This window comes from Pseudophryne corroboree, assembly GCF_028390025.1.
Source record: "Pseudophryne corroboree isolate aPseCor3 chromosome 3 unlocalized genomic scaffold, aPseCor3.hap2 SUPER_3_unloc_26, whole genome shotgun sequence".
In the NCBI taxonomy this organism is placed as follows: domain Eukaryota; kingdom Metazoa; phylum Chordata; class Amphibia; order Anura; family Myobatrachidae; genus Pseudophryne; species Pseudophryne corroboree.
The window spans coordinates 599,047-613,868 of NW_026967515.1; the positions used below are offsets into that span (position 1 = coordinate 599,047).

Here is a 14,822-nt window from a genome sequence, read left to right on the forward strand (position 1 = left end):
TGACCAGTTTCCTCCCCACACTCTCTGGTGTATCTCATACATCAGGAGCCATCAACCCCTATTATACTCCTGCTCTCCCCCTCACATCATGTCACTGTGTGTTACCAGCCCAGAGATCTGACCAGTTTCCTCCCCACACTCTCTGGTGTATCTCATACATCAGGAGCCATCAACCCCTATTATACTCCTGCTCTCCCCCTCACATCATGTCACTCTGTGTTACCAGCCCAGAGATCTGACCAGTTTCCTCCCCACACTCTCTGGTGTATCTCATACATCAGGAGCCATCAGCCCATATTAATCCCATGGTCTTCTTATCATGTCACTGAGGTCAGGTAGGACTTGTTTTCTGTAACTAACATGGTGTTGAGTCTCAGCAATAAGAAGGCAAGCTGAGAACTGAGCTCTCTGCCCTAGAACGCCAGTTTCCTTTTTCGAGTAGGCCGTGACATTGGTCTTCAGCACACGGATGAGCAATGCATAGTAGGAGGTCACGGGATTCAGTGGACCATGCTTTAATTAAGAATTGGAACCTCTTAATAGTTCTTATTTTCTAAAGCAGAGTAATGGGAAGTGTATGTGACAGGATGGTCTTCATTCCTTAATATAGGTACTTCATTGCTAGTATGTCTGCAAGTAGAGACCTCATAGAAAAGTTTATACTTCATGAGCAAACAGATTGATTATGGGGAGTGATATTCTGTACAGATGTCCTGGAGAAGGTATCCAGACAATCCCTGTTATACAGAGTGGATATCATGTAAAGAGGGATAGACACTTTGGTAGAAGAATGGTCCGGTTACGTCCCTTGGCTAGAGGATTGGTCCGGTTACGTCCCTTGGCTAGTGGATCGGTCCGGTCAGGCCTCTGGGCAGCAGGTGATCACTAAAAAAAGCCTAGTTAATCTCCCATTTATAGTGGATCTTTCTGCTGCGGGGTACACTGGGCTCCACAAGTCTGGGCAATGGGGTGTAGAGTAGGATCTTGATCCGAGGCACCAACAGGCTCAAAGCTTTGACTCTTCCCAGAATGCACAGCGCCGCCTCCTATATCACCCCGCCTCCCAGCACAGGAGCTCAGTTTGTAAGTTGGTGCTGCAGTAGCAGGCATATAACAGAGGGGCTGCTCCAGGCAGCCCTGAGAAAAGCTTTTTTTGAAGAAAAAAGTGAAGACTTCAAGGGCAGCAGCGGTGGTAAATGTCTTCACTGCTGCAGCTCCAGCTCTCCCCAGCGGCGCTGTACACTCCCGAGCCCTGGTTGCTGGGTACCTACAGCGGAGGCTCCGGTTTTCTTCATGTTAGACACACACGGCTGAGGCTCTCCAGGATCGCGTGGCCGCGCTTCGGGAGGTGGTAAGTGGGTCCCGCTTGCGGGACCCTGTCTTTATCGCGGTCAGTGGGAGGCGGGCCGTGCGTGCTGGCGGTGGATACTGGCGATCCCACTAGATCACCAGGGCATCGGCGCAGGTCAGGTTTTCTCTTAAAACCTAGTTTACGATCGCCCACAGTACCGGGTGGTTTTGCCAGCAGAGGGGATAAGGCTTAGACCTGAAGCCCCTCCCCCAGCCCCAGGGCGCCATTTCCAGCAAGTGTTCCCGCCCTGGAGCTGCATCTCTGTCTTTTCCTCACTCCCTGTCAGTGTCTGCGGGGCCATTATCTCTCAGCTCACTGTTCCTGGGACTGCTTGGGCAAATCCTCCTATGTAAAGCCGCCTGGTTGTCAGCGCTGTGACTTTACATGACACTTAAGTATTCTACCTGCCTTTTTAGACCATGATAGTTAAGAAAGAGAGTGCATTTAGTCAGGGTTTTATAGTACAATTACCCTGTGATATACATCCAGTTCTTACTGTGTACTGTTATATCTATTGTTATATAGCTGTGTAAGCTAGTCCAGTGCAGTATTATTGTTAGTAATAACCTCTGCATTGTACAGACTGTAACTATCTGTGTGTGCATTGATAGCTGAGTGGTGTCCATCTCTAACTCAACCTGCTATCCCTATATTCTATAACCTGAGGGGGTTTGGTGCATCAGGTATTATCTAAGATAGGATTTTCACAAATATATACTGTATTACGTATTTCTCTGACGTCCTAGTGGATGCTGGGGACTCCGTAAGGACCATGGGGAATAGACGGGCTCCGCAGGAGACTGGGCACTCTAAAGAAAGATTTAGGACTATCTGGTGTGCACTGTCTCCTCCCTCTATGCCCCTCCTCCAAGCCTCAGTTAGATTTCTGTGCCCGGCCGAGCTGGATGCACACTAGGGGCTCTCCTGAGCTCCTAGGAAGAAAGTATATGTTAGGTTTTTTATTTTCAGTGAGACCTGCTGGCAACAGGCTCACTGCACCGATAAGGGGAGAAGAAGCGAACCTACCTAAGTGGTGGTAGCTTGGGCTTCTTAGGCTACTGGACACCATTAGCTCCAGAGGGATCGAACACAGGACCCAACCTCGTCGTCCGTTCCCAGAGCCGCGCCGCCGTCCCCCTTACAGAGCCAGAAGCAAGAAGGTGGTCCGGAAAATCGGCGGCTGAAGACTTCTGTCTTCTCCAAGGTAACGCACAGCACTGCAGCTGTGCGCCATTGCTCCTCATGCACACCACACACTGCGGTCACTGATGGGTGCAGGGCGCTGGGGGGGGGCGCCCTGAGCAGCAATACTGACATCTTGGCTGGCAAACTGGCACCATATATAGCCCTAGAGGCTATATAGGTGCTTTTTAGCCCCTGCCAGAATCCATAAAAATGTGGGAGAAAAGTCCGCGAAAAAGGGGCGGAGCTATCTCCCTCAGCACACTGGCGCCATTTTTCCCTCACAGCTCCGCTTGAGGGAAGCTCCCTGGCTCTCCCCTGCAGTCAATACACTACAGAAAGGGTTAAAAAGAGAGGGGGGGCACAATTTAGGCGCAGTATACAATATATATAGGCAGCTATAAGGGAAAACACTCTTTATAGGTGATATCCCGGTGATATATAGCGCCCTGGTGTGTGCTGGCATACTCTCCCTCTGTCTCCCCAAAGGGCTTTGTGGGGTCCTGTCCTCTGTCAGAGCATTCCCTGTGTGTGTGCGGTGTGTCGGTACGGCTGTGTCGACATGTATGAGGAGGATAATGATGTGGAGGCGGAGCGAATGCCTGTAAATGTGATGTCACCCCCTGCGGGGTCGACACCGGTGTGGATGGACTTATGGAAGGATTACGTGAAAGTGTCAACTCCTTACACAAAAGGTCGACGACACAGAACAGCCGGCTACTCAGCTTGGGCCTGTTCCAGCGTCTCAAATGTCATCAGGGGCTCTAAAAACGCCCGCTACCTCAGATGCCAGACACAGATGTCGACACGGATACCGACTCCAGTGTCGACGACGATGAGACTAGTGTACCCTCCAAATAGGTCCACCCGTTACATGATTGAGGCAATGAAAAATGTATTACAAATTTATGATAATACCCCAGGTACCACATAAAAGGGTATTATGTTGGTGAGAGAAAACTACCAGTAGTTTTTCCTGCATCTGAGAAATTAAATGAGGTGTGAGAGGAAGCGTGGTCTTCCCCCGGTAAGAAATTGATAATTTCTAAACGGTTATTGGCAGCGTACCCTTTCCCGCCAGAGGATAGGTCACGTTGGGAAACACCCCATAGGGTAGATACAGCGCTTACACGCTTATCAGAAAAGGTGGCACTACCGTCTCCGGATACGGCCGCCCTGAAGGAACCTGCTGATAGAAAGCAGGAGGTTACCCTAAAAGATATAGTCACACACTCGGGCATTATATTGCGACCAGCCATTGCTTCGGCATGGATGTGCAGTGCTCCCGCTGCGTGGTCAGATTCCCTGTCGGAAAATAACTATGGATAGGGACAATATTTTGCTGACAATAGAGCATATAAAAGACGCAGTCTTATACATGCGTGATGCACAGAGGGATATTTGCCGGCTGGCATCAAAAATAAGCGCTAGGTCCATTGCCGCCAGACGGGGGTTATGGACTCGGCAATGGTTAGGCGATGCCGACTCGAATCGGCACAGGGAAGTTTGCCCTATAAGGGGGTAAAACTGTTTGGGGATGGTCTTTCAGACCTCGTTTCCACAGCTACTGCTGGGAAATCGACTTTTTTTTTCCCACAGGCTACCCCACAACAAAAGAAAGCACCGTATCATCAAGGACAGTCCTTTCGGCCCCAGAAAAGCAAGAGGGCTAGAGGCTCATCCTTTCTGCCGAGAGGCAAAGGTAGAGGAAAAAGCTGCAGCACACAGCTAGTTCCCAAGAGCAGAAATCCTCCCTGCGTCCGGTAAGTCCACAGCATGACTCTGGGGCTGCTCAGGCGGACCCGGGTATGGTGGGGGCCCGTCTCAGAAATTTCAGCGCCCAGTGGGCTCTCTCACATGGATCCCTGGGTCCTTCAAGTAGTATCTCAGGGGTACAGGCTGGAGTTCGAGACGTTCTTCCCCCCCGCCGTTTCCTAAAATCTGCCTTACCGGCACCTCCCTCTGCCAGGGAGGCGTTGGAGACGACTATTCAACACTATAATCACAACAAGTGATTGTCAAGGTGCCCCTCCTTCAGCAAGGAAGGGGTTACTATTCCACAATGGTTGTGGTACCGAAACATAACGGTTCGGTGAGACCCATCTTAAAATTAAAATACTTGAACTTTTATATTAGAAGATTCAAGTTCAAGATGGAATCGCTCAGGGCGGTTATTACGAGCCTGGACGAGGGGGATTACAGGGTCTCCCTGGACATCAAGGATGTGTACCTGAATGTCCCCATTTACCCTCCTCACCAGGAGTACCTCAGATATGTGGTACAGGACTGTCACTATCAGTTCCAGACGCTGCCGTTGGAGTTGTCCACGGCACCGAAGGTCTTTACCAAGGTAATGGCCGAAATGATGATACTCCTTCGCAAGAAGGAAGTTTTTATTATCCCGTACTTGGACGATCTCCTGATAAAGGCGAGGTCCAAAGAACAGTTGGTAGTGAGGGTAGCACTCTCTCGGGAAGTGCTACAACAGCACGGCTGGATTCTCAATATTCCAAAGTCACAGCTGGTCCCGACGACACGTCTTCTGTTCCTGGGAATGATTCTGGACACAGACCAGAAAAGAGTGTTTCTTCCAGTGGAAAAAGCCGAGGAGTTGTCATCTCTAGTCAGAGACATCCTAAAACCAGGACAGGTGTCGGTACATCAATGCACACGAGTCCTGGGAAAAATGGTAGCTTCGTACGAAGCATAATTCCATTCGGAAAGGTTCCACGCAAGGACGTTCCAGTGGGACCTGTGGGACAAATGGTCCGGGTCCCATCTACAGATACAACAGCGGATAACCCTGTCAGCAAGAAACAGGGTGTCGCTGCTGTGGTGGCTGCAGAGGGCTCATCTACTAGAGGGCCGCAGATTCGAAATACAGGACTGGGTCCTGGTGACCACGGATGCCAGCCTTCGGGGCTGGGGTGCAGTCACACAGGGAAGAAATTTCCAAGGAGATTTCGCTTCACATAAATATTCTGGAGCTAAGGGCCATTTACAATGCCCTAAGCCAAGCAAGGCCCCTGCTTCAGAACCAGCCGGTACTGATCCAATCAGACAACATCACGGCGGTTGCCCATGTAAACAGACAGGGCGGCACAAGAAGCAGGATGGCGATGGCAGAAGCCACAAGGATTCTCCGATGGGCGACCTACACCCGGGAGAATGGGGACTTCATCCAGAAGTTTTCCAAATGCGGGTAAACCGTTGGGAATGACCACGGGTGGACATGATGGCGTCCCGCCTCAACAAAAAGTTGAAAAGATATTGCGCCAGGTCAAGGGACCCTCAGGCGATCGCTGTGGACGCTCTAGTGACACTGTGGGTGTACCAGTCGGTTTATGTGTTTCCTCCTCTGCCTCTCATTCCCAAGGTACTGAGAATCATATGAAAGCGAGGAGTGGAAACTATACTCGTGGTTCCGGATTGGCCACGAAGAGCTTGGTACCCGGAACTTTAAGAGATGCTTGCAGAGGACCCTTGGCCTCTGCCGCTCAGACAAGACCTGCTGCAGCAGGGATCCTGTCTGTTCCAAGACTTACCGCGGCTACGTTTGACGGCATGGCGGTTTAACACCGGATCCTAATGGGCATTCCGGAGGAAGTCATCCCTACCCTGATCAAAGCCAGGAAGGATGTCACCGCAAAACGTTATCACCGCATTTGGCTAAAATATGTTGCGTGGTGTGAGGCCAAGAAGGCCCCGACGGAGGAATTTCAGCTGGGTCGATTCCTACAATTCCTGCAAGCAGGAGTGACGTTGGGCCTCAAATTGGGGTCCATCAAGGTCCAGATTTCGGCTCTGTCGATTTTCTTCCAGAAAGAACGGGCTTCACTGCCTGTTGTTCAGACTTTTGTCAAAGGAGTTCTGCATATTCAGCCTCCTTTTGTGCCCCCAGTGGCACCTTGGGATCTAAATGTGGTTTTGGAATTCCTAAAATCACATTGGTTCGAGCCTCTTAAGACTGTGAATTTAAAATATCTCACGTGGAAGGTGGTTCTGTTGTTGGCCCTGGCTTCGGCCAGGTGGGTATCAGAATTGGCGGCTTTGTCTTGTAAAAGTCCTTATCTGATTTTCCATATGGATAGGGCAGAGTTGAGGACTCGTCCTCAGTTTCTCCGAAGGTGGTCTCAGCTTTTCACTTGAACCATCCTATTGTGGGCCTGCGGCTACTAGGGTCTTGGAGGATTCCAAGTTACTGGACGTAGTCAGGGCCCTGAAAATTTATGTTTCCAGGACGTCTGGAGTCAGAAAGACTGACTCGCTGTTTATCCTGTATGCACCCAACAAGCTGGGTGCTCCTGCTTCTAAGCAGACTATTGCTCGCTGGATTTGTAGCACTATTCAGCTGGCGCATTCTGCGGCTGGACTGCCGCATCCTAAATCAGTAAAAGCCCATTCCACGAGGAAAGTGGGCTCATCATGGGCGGCTGCCCGAGGGGTCTCGGCTTTACAACTTTGCTGAGCAGCTACTTGGTCAGGGGCAAACACGTTTGCAAAATTCTACAAAATTGATACCCTGGCTGAGGAGGACCTGGAGTTTTCTCATTCGGTGCTGCAGAGTCATCCGCACTCTCCCGCCCGTTTGGGAGCTTTGGTATAATCCCCATGGTTCTTACGGAGTCCCCAGCATCCACTAGGACGTCAAAGAAAATAAGAATTTACTCACCGGTAATTCTATTTCTTGTAGTCCGTAGTGGATGCTGGGCGCCCATCCCAAGTGCGGATTGTCTGCAATACTTGTACATAGTTATTGTTACAAAAATCAAGTTGTTATTGCGAGCCATCTATTCAGAGGCTCCATTGTTATCATACTGTTAACCGGGGTTCCTATCACGTGTTATATGTTGTGATTGGTGTGGCTAGTATGAGTCTTACCCGGGATTCAAAATCCTTTCTTATTGTGTCAGCTCTTCCGGGCACAGTTCCTAACTGAGGCTTGGAGGAGAGTCATAGGGGGAGGAGCCAGTGCACACCAGATAGTCCTAAATCTTTCTTTAGAGTGCCCAGTCTCCTGCGGAGCCCGTCTATTCCCCATGGTCCTTACGGAGTCCCCAGCATCCACTACGGACTACGAGAAATAGAATTACCGGTGAGTAAATTCTTATTTTTTCTCTGTGATATAGTCCCCATATCTCTCCTTTATCTCTGCCTGGGCTGACTACACTGCGTAGGGATTTGGGTAAGAGGTATTGTGCTGCTGATAATTGTACTGTGTTACCTGATACTGCAAGTTATATCATGTCTGCTTTTGAGGGTAACGGTTCTGGGGCTGAACACACTGCCGGTGTTGCTGAAGCCACAGGCACATATAAGGAGAATATAGCAGCTGTGGGCTCTGGTTCTGGGGGCTCCTTGCCCCCCAGTGGGACTGTGGCAACAGAGGCACATACTGACCCACCGTGGGCCACTTTCTCCACGCTTCTGCATACGCTAGTTCATAAACTAACACCCCCTATGGGACCCCCTATGCCGGTACAACCGTATGTGGTCCCTGCAGCTAACCCGCCGTGGGCGGATGATTTATCTGCTCAATTAAAGAAGTTGAACCAGTCCTTGACTACTAAAAAGTCTGACCGTCGCTCGCCTTCGTCCAAGAGGTCCTCTAAGCGAGCGCTCATCTCACAATTCACTGCTGTCACTGACACCTCGTCTGATGAAGATGGCACTTACACTGACCCCACAGGTTCTGACACAGATACTGCTGATGGGGAGGGTAGTTCACATGTGGATGTTCCTGATCTTTTGGAGGCTATTAAGTTGATTTTACAGATTATGGATGATCCTGAGCCATCCGTTCCTCCTAAGAAACCAAATAGGTTCAACCGTCAGAAGGTGATTAAACAAGTTTTACCTCACTCTGACCACCTAGTGGATATACGTCAGGAACCCTGGGAAAACCCTGGTACGAAGTTTGTGCCTCAAAAGAAGATGCTGGCTCGCTTTACCCTTGCATCGGAGCTGTCTAAGAATTGGGAAACGCCTCCTCCAGTGGACTCGCATGTGGCTAGGATGGTGGTTTCCTCAGCTCTACCTGTCACTACCGTCACGTCTCTGAAAGAGCCTACGTATAAACGTGTGGAGGGTTGTCTAAAAGCGATTTACACCCTCACGGCTGCTACACAAAGGCCCACTATTGCAGCTTCATGGGCTGCTGAGGCTATTGAAGCATGGGCCTTGGAGTTAGAAGCTGAAATCTCCTCTGACCATGCTAGACAATGCTTGTCATATATTGTCACAGCTTCTTGCTATATTAAAGAGGCGGCTTCTGATGCCGGTATCCTAGCAGCCAAGGCCGCTACTACATCAGTCCTGGCTCGCAGGATATTGTGGCTGAGATCCTGGTCTGTGGATCTGGACTCTAGAAAAACCCTGGAGGGGAGTTATTCTGTTTGGGGAGGACTTAAATAAGATAGTGGCTGACTTGGCTACTACCAAGACTGCCTGTCTGCTTAATACAGCTCCTTCTGTGTTGAAGGCCAAAGGCATGTCCTTTCGCCCCTTTCGACGCCATAGCCTTCAAAAACCGACCCCCTCATCGTTTTTGCCAGACAGACTAGGACCAGACAAAGGCAAACACTCTGCATTCGGTGGTACAGACCCTCCTGGATACAGGAGTTGTAGTACAGGTGCCTCTTGCGCAGAGGTGCTGGGGGTACTATTCTCCGCTGTTTCTAGTCCCGAAACCGAATGGGTCCTCCCGGCCCATTCTCAACCTCAAGGAACTGAACAGGTTTGTGAAGGTTTCCAAGTTTCGTATGGAAACCCTTCGCTCTATAGTTCTGGCCTTGGAACCTGGGGACTACATGGTCTCCCTGGACATACAGGATGCTTACCTGCATATTCCTATAGCAATGTCACATCAACAATACCTGAGGTTCGCTATTGGCAACCTCCATTACCAGTTTCGGGCGTTACCTTTTGGTTTGACAACGGCTCCGCGAGTCTTCACCAAAGTTCTGGCGGTGATGACGGTGGTACTCTGCCGTCAAGGGGTCAGGATACTGCCGTATCTGGACGACTTGTTAATCCTGGCAAATTCCACAGATCTTCTCCTGCATCATCTGCATATGACGGTCCGGTTCCTACAAGCCCACGGGGGGCTCATCAACTGGAAGAAATTCTCCCTGGTCCCTGCTCAGAGCATGATGCACCTGGGAGCGCTGTTGGACACTCACAACCAGAGGTTGTTCTTGTCTCAGGAGAAAGTCCTGAAGCTTCAGGACAGGATTCGTTGCTTCCTTTCTCGTCCGCAAGTGTCGATACATTTGTCAATGCAGGTGCTGGGCCTCATGGTGTCAGCATTCGACATGGTGGAGTATGCTCAATTCCATTCTCGCCCCCTCCAGAAGCTGATTCTAGCCAAGTGGGACGGCCTGCCTCACCGGATCAGGTCTCAAATGATCTCTTTGACTCCGGAGGTCCGTCTGTCGCTGCTCTGGTGGCTCCAGAACCAACAATTGTGCAGGGGCCGTCCCTTCTGGATATCCAAGTGGGTCCTGTTGACGACAGATGCCAGTCTAAGAGGTTGGGGCGCGGTGCTGGAGCAGTACTCCTTGCAGGGTCAGTGGACCAAGGAGGAATCTCTCCTCTCGATCAGATTCTGGAATTGCGGGCGGTCTTCAATGCATTGAACCTAGCCCAGCATTTGATTCAGAACCGTCCTGTTGAAGTACAGTCGGACAATGCCAACACAATGGCTTACATAAATTATCAAGGCGGCACTCAAAGCCATTTGGCAATGAAGGAAGCCTCACGATTCTACATTGGGCAGAATGCCATCTACCGGCAATATCGGCAATATTCATTCCGGGAGTCCTGAATTGGGAAGCGGACTTCTCAGTCAGGACGTGCATGCCGGCGAGTGGGGCCTCCATCCAGAAGTGTTTCAACTCCTCGTGGAAAGGTTGGATCTTCCAGATGTGGATCTGATGGCTTCTTGACACAATCACAAGGTTCCGGTCTTCGGACAAGGGATCCTCAAGCAGCATTCGTGGATGCACTGGCGGTGCCGTGGATGTTTCAGCTGCCGTACGTGTTCCCTCCGGTGTCACTCCTGCCCAGGGTAATTCGGAAGTCCAGGCAAGAAAGAGGAAATCTGCTTCTCATAGCTCCGGCGTGGCCCAGACGGCACTGGTTGTCAGACCTACAAGGCCTGTCGTCAGAGCGTCCTCTTCTACTTCCGCAACGCCCAGACCTTCTCGTTCAGGGCCTTTGTGTCTACCAGGACCTAGCCCGGCTATCTCTGACGGCATGGCTCTTGAAGCTTCCGTCTTGAGAGCTAAGGGTTTTTATGAAGAGGTCATTAAAACTATGTTGCGGGCCCGGAAACCGGCTTCTGCTCGGATTTACCATAGGGTCTGGCATTCATACTTTGTTTGGTGCGCATCTAACAATTATGACGCTTCCAAGTTTAGTACAGCCAAACTTTTGGCTTTTCTGCAACAGGGCCTGCATTTAGGCCTGCGTCTGGCCTCCCTCAAGGTTCATATTTCTGCCTTGTCGGTGTGGTTTCAGAGAAATATTGCGACTTTACCTGATGTTCATACTTTCACTCAGGGTGTGTTGCGTATCTAACCTCCCTATGTCCCGCCTGTGACTCCTTGGGACTTGTCAGTGGTTTTGGAGGCGTTGTAGGAGCCTCCGTTTGAACCTCTTGGTTCTGCTGACCTTAAGTGGCTTTTCCTTAAGGTGGTGTTCTTGCTGGCTATTGCCTCTGCTAGAAGAGTGTCGGATTTGGGTGCCTTGTCTTGTAGTTCCCCATATCTGATTTTTCACCATGACCGGGCGGTTCTTAGGACTCGTCCCAGAAATTTGCCTAAGGTGGTTTCTTCGTTCCATCTTAATCAGGAGATTGTGGTTCCAGCCTTTGTCTCTCCTGATTTGTCTCCCAAACAGCGGTCTTTGGATGTGGTACGGGCTCTCTATATCTATGTGAAGAGAACTGCTTCTATTCAAAAATTTGATTCTCTCTTTGTTTTGTTTGGATTTCACAAACGTTGCTGGCCTGCTCACAAGCAGACCCTGGCCAGGTGGATCAGAATTATATTTACAGGCTGGTCTGTCAGCTCCTGCTCACATTATGGCCCATTATACTCAGTCTGTTGGTCCTTCTTGGGCGGCCCAACGCGGTGCGTCCCTTGAACAATTGTGCAAGGCGGCTACATGGTCCTCCGGGAACACGTTCATTAGGTTCTATGCCTTCGATACTGCCACTTCCTAGGATGCTTCCTTTGGATGCCGGGTTCTTGTGCCTGCTACAGTGCGTCCCCTCCCATAAGGACCTGCTTTAGGACATTCCCATTGTCCAGACTTGTGGAGCCCAGTGTACCTCGCAGCAGAAAACGAGTTTTATGGTAAGAACCTACCTTGGTTAAAACTCTTTCTGTGAGGTACACTGGGCTCCACAAGGCGCCCACCCTGACGCACTTAGCTTCTTTGGGTTCATATGGCATTAGCCGCTGACACTTCTCCTGTCGTGAGAGTGTGGTGTATGTGGCTACTAACCGTTGTCTCTTTTCCTGCTACTGCATTAGGCAGGTTAACTAAACTAAGCTCCTGTGCTGGGAGGCGGGGTGATATAGGAGGCGGCACTGTGCATTCTGGGAACAATCAAAGCTTTGAGCCTGTTGGTGCCTCGGATCAAGATCCTACTCTACACCCCATTGTCCAGACTTGTGGAGCCCAGTGTAAGTTCTTACTATAAAACTCGTTTTCTTCTGGAGAAAAATTAAATGATAGTAAAATTCTCAGGTGAAAATGACTGTATTCTCATTATCTATAACATCCGCAATTTAAAGACCTAAGAAACTGTAGGCTAGTAAGACATTACAACAGGAGACTACGTAGAAAGCCCTTTCGAATGTGTTCTTCTAGCACCACACAACTGCACAGTACGCAGACATTTGGCCGCTCTATCAGAAATCAGTGAGAAATGGATAAAGTATTGAATTCCATCAGTATTCAAAGGGAAAAGTCTTTATACAGGACTCCATCAATCCTAGATTAGAGTAAGGGGTAAATTTACTAAGATTCGTATTTTTCGGAAAAAGGTCAAAGTTCAATCACGAATGACATCGAAAGTGTAAAACTGCAACTTTTGGAATTTATTACGACTAATTTACTAAGCTGTCGTATTCAGGTTTTTCTTTTGTTCCGATGTCGATGTCATTCGTGTTTTTATTTTTTATTTTTACGGCAGTGATTAGCAAAACACTGCCGACTTTTTTACAATGAATCTCGGCCGGATCTGTGTGATCCGTGCTGGGGTTCATTTTTTTTAATTTTTTTAAATTAAACACTGTAAAATAAAATAAAAAATTGCGTGGGGTCCCCCCTCCTAAGCATAACCAGCCTCGGGCTCTTTGAGCTGATCCTGGTTGCAGAAATATGGGGGAAAAAATGACAGGGGTTCCCCCATATTTAAGCAACCAGCATCGGGCTCTGCGCCTGATCCTGGTTCCAAAAATACGGGGGACAAAGTAGGGGTCCCCCGTATTTTTAAAACCAGCACCGGGCTCCACTAGCTGGACAGATAATGCCACAGCCGGGGGTCACTTTTATATAGTGCCCTGCGGCCGTGGCATCAAAAATCCAACTAGTCACCCCTGGCCGGGGTACCCTGGCGGAGTGGGGTCCCCCCATCCAGCCACCCAAGGGCCAGGGGTGAAGCCCGAGGCTGTCCCCCCCCATCCAATGGGCTGCGGATGGGGGGGCTGATAGCCTTTTGTGTAAATGAAAATATATTGTTTTTAGTAGCAGTACTACAAGGCCCAGCAAGCCTCCCCCGCATGCTGGTACTTGGAGAACCACAAGTACCAGCATGCGGCGGAAAAACGGGCCCGCTGGTACCTGTAGTACTACTACTAAAAAAATACCCAAAAAAAGACAAGACACACACACCTTGAAAGTAAAGATTTATTACATACATGCACACAAACATACATACATACTTACCTTATGTTCACACGCAGGTCGGTCCTCTTCTCCAGTAGAATCCAAGGGGTACCTGTTGAATAAATTCTACTCACCAGATCCAGGGTCCCAGGCTTCTCCGCGAATCCCTTTGTAATCCACGTACTTGAATTAAAATAAAAAAACGGACACCCGAGCCACAAACTGAAAGGGGCCCCATGTTTGCACATAGGTCACCTTTCCCCGAATGCCAGAAACCCACTCTGACTTCTGTCTAAGTGGGTTTCTTCAGCCAATCAGGGAGCGCCACATTGTAGCATCGGCTGTGTGCTCCTGTACTGAGTGACAGGCGGCACACGGCAGTGTTACAATGTAGCGCCTATGGTGGGAACTTTCTTGTTATACATCACACTTTCTGCTCAGCGGTGACGTCACTTTAGGTCAACCCTTTCAGTTCGTGGCTCGTGTGTCCGTTTTTTTATTTTAATCAAGTACCTGGATTCATCATCTACAGCAGCTTTTTTAACCACTAGTGCACCACCCCCTCCCTCTCTGCTCCCCAGTCCCACCACTTCTATTGTGTCCTGGTCCGGGCTGCAGCGTCCGCCCCGCAGCTTATCAGCCAGCAGGGGCTCAGTGTCTGGCCGGGCTGGCTGTAGGAAAGGAGGGGTGGTCCGCAGGGAATGAAGTGCGGCCGGTGTCTGCCTCAGACCGCCCACTGTTATCATCTGTGCACTGACAGAGAAGTAGGAGCTCAGCCTCAGCTCCGTGATGGCTGCCTGGTGGGGTGACTTATGTGGGTGAGCTGGATGTTATTAATAAGGTAGTGTGTGTGTCTTATGTAACGCTGCATCTCTTCATGTATCCAGTCATAGTGATGGTTGCTGCAATTTCTAGAACTTCGTTGTTCCTGCCTCTGGTCCTTTCATTTGTGCTGCTAACGCTATGGTGAAAACAGAATACATATGATATCCCAAAGCCCGGGCTACCCGCTGTCATTATGCCGACAGCAGCATTCCAAATTCCCCCCTCACACTAACCAGCCTTTTCCACAGCCTGTCCCTAACCCTCCCCAGAGGTGCTAATTCCCCCGGGAGATGCCTAACCCCCCCCCCCCTACACACAGCCTGTCCCTAACCCTCCCCAGTGGTGCTAACCCCCCTGTGAGATGCCTAACTCCCCCTACCCACAGCCTAACCCTCCCTCCTCCACAGCCTAACCCCCCCTACACACAGCCTAACCCCCCCTCCCCCACAACCTAACACTCCACGTGGGATGCCTTAGCCCCCCCCCTACCCACAGCCTAACCCTCCCACCCTAGTGGTGTTAATCCCCTCGGGTGATGCATAACCCCCCTACCGACAACCTAACC

The 14,822-nt window shown here is 50.1% G+C and overlaps 1 protein-coding gene across 1 annotated transcript in view; it reads left to right on the top strand.

Annotated features, from left to right (window-relative positions):
• The window catches only part of LOC134983832 (uncharacterized), a gene marked incomplete at its 3' end in the record, with an annotated part of 177,423 nt that overhangs the window by 1,285 nt on the left and 161,316 nt on the right, over positions 1-14,822 (top strand). The window lies entirely within an intron of this gene.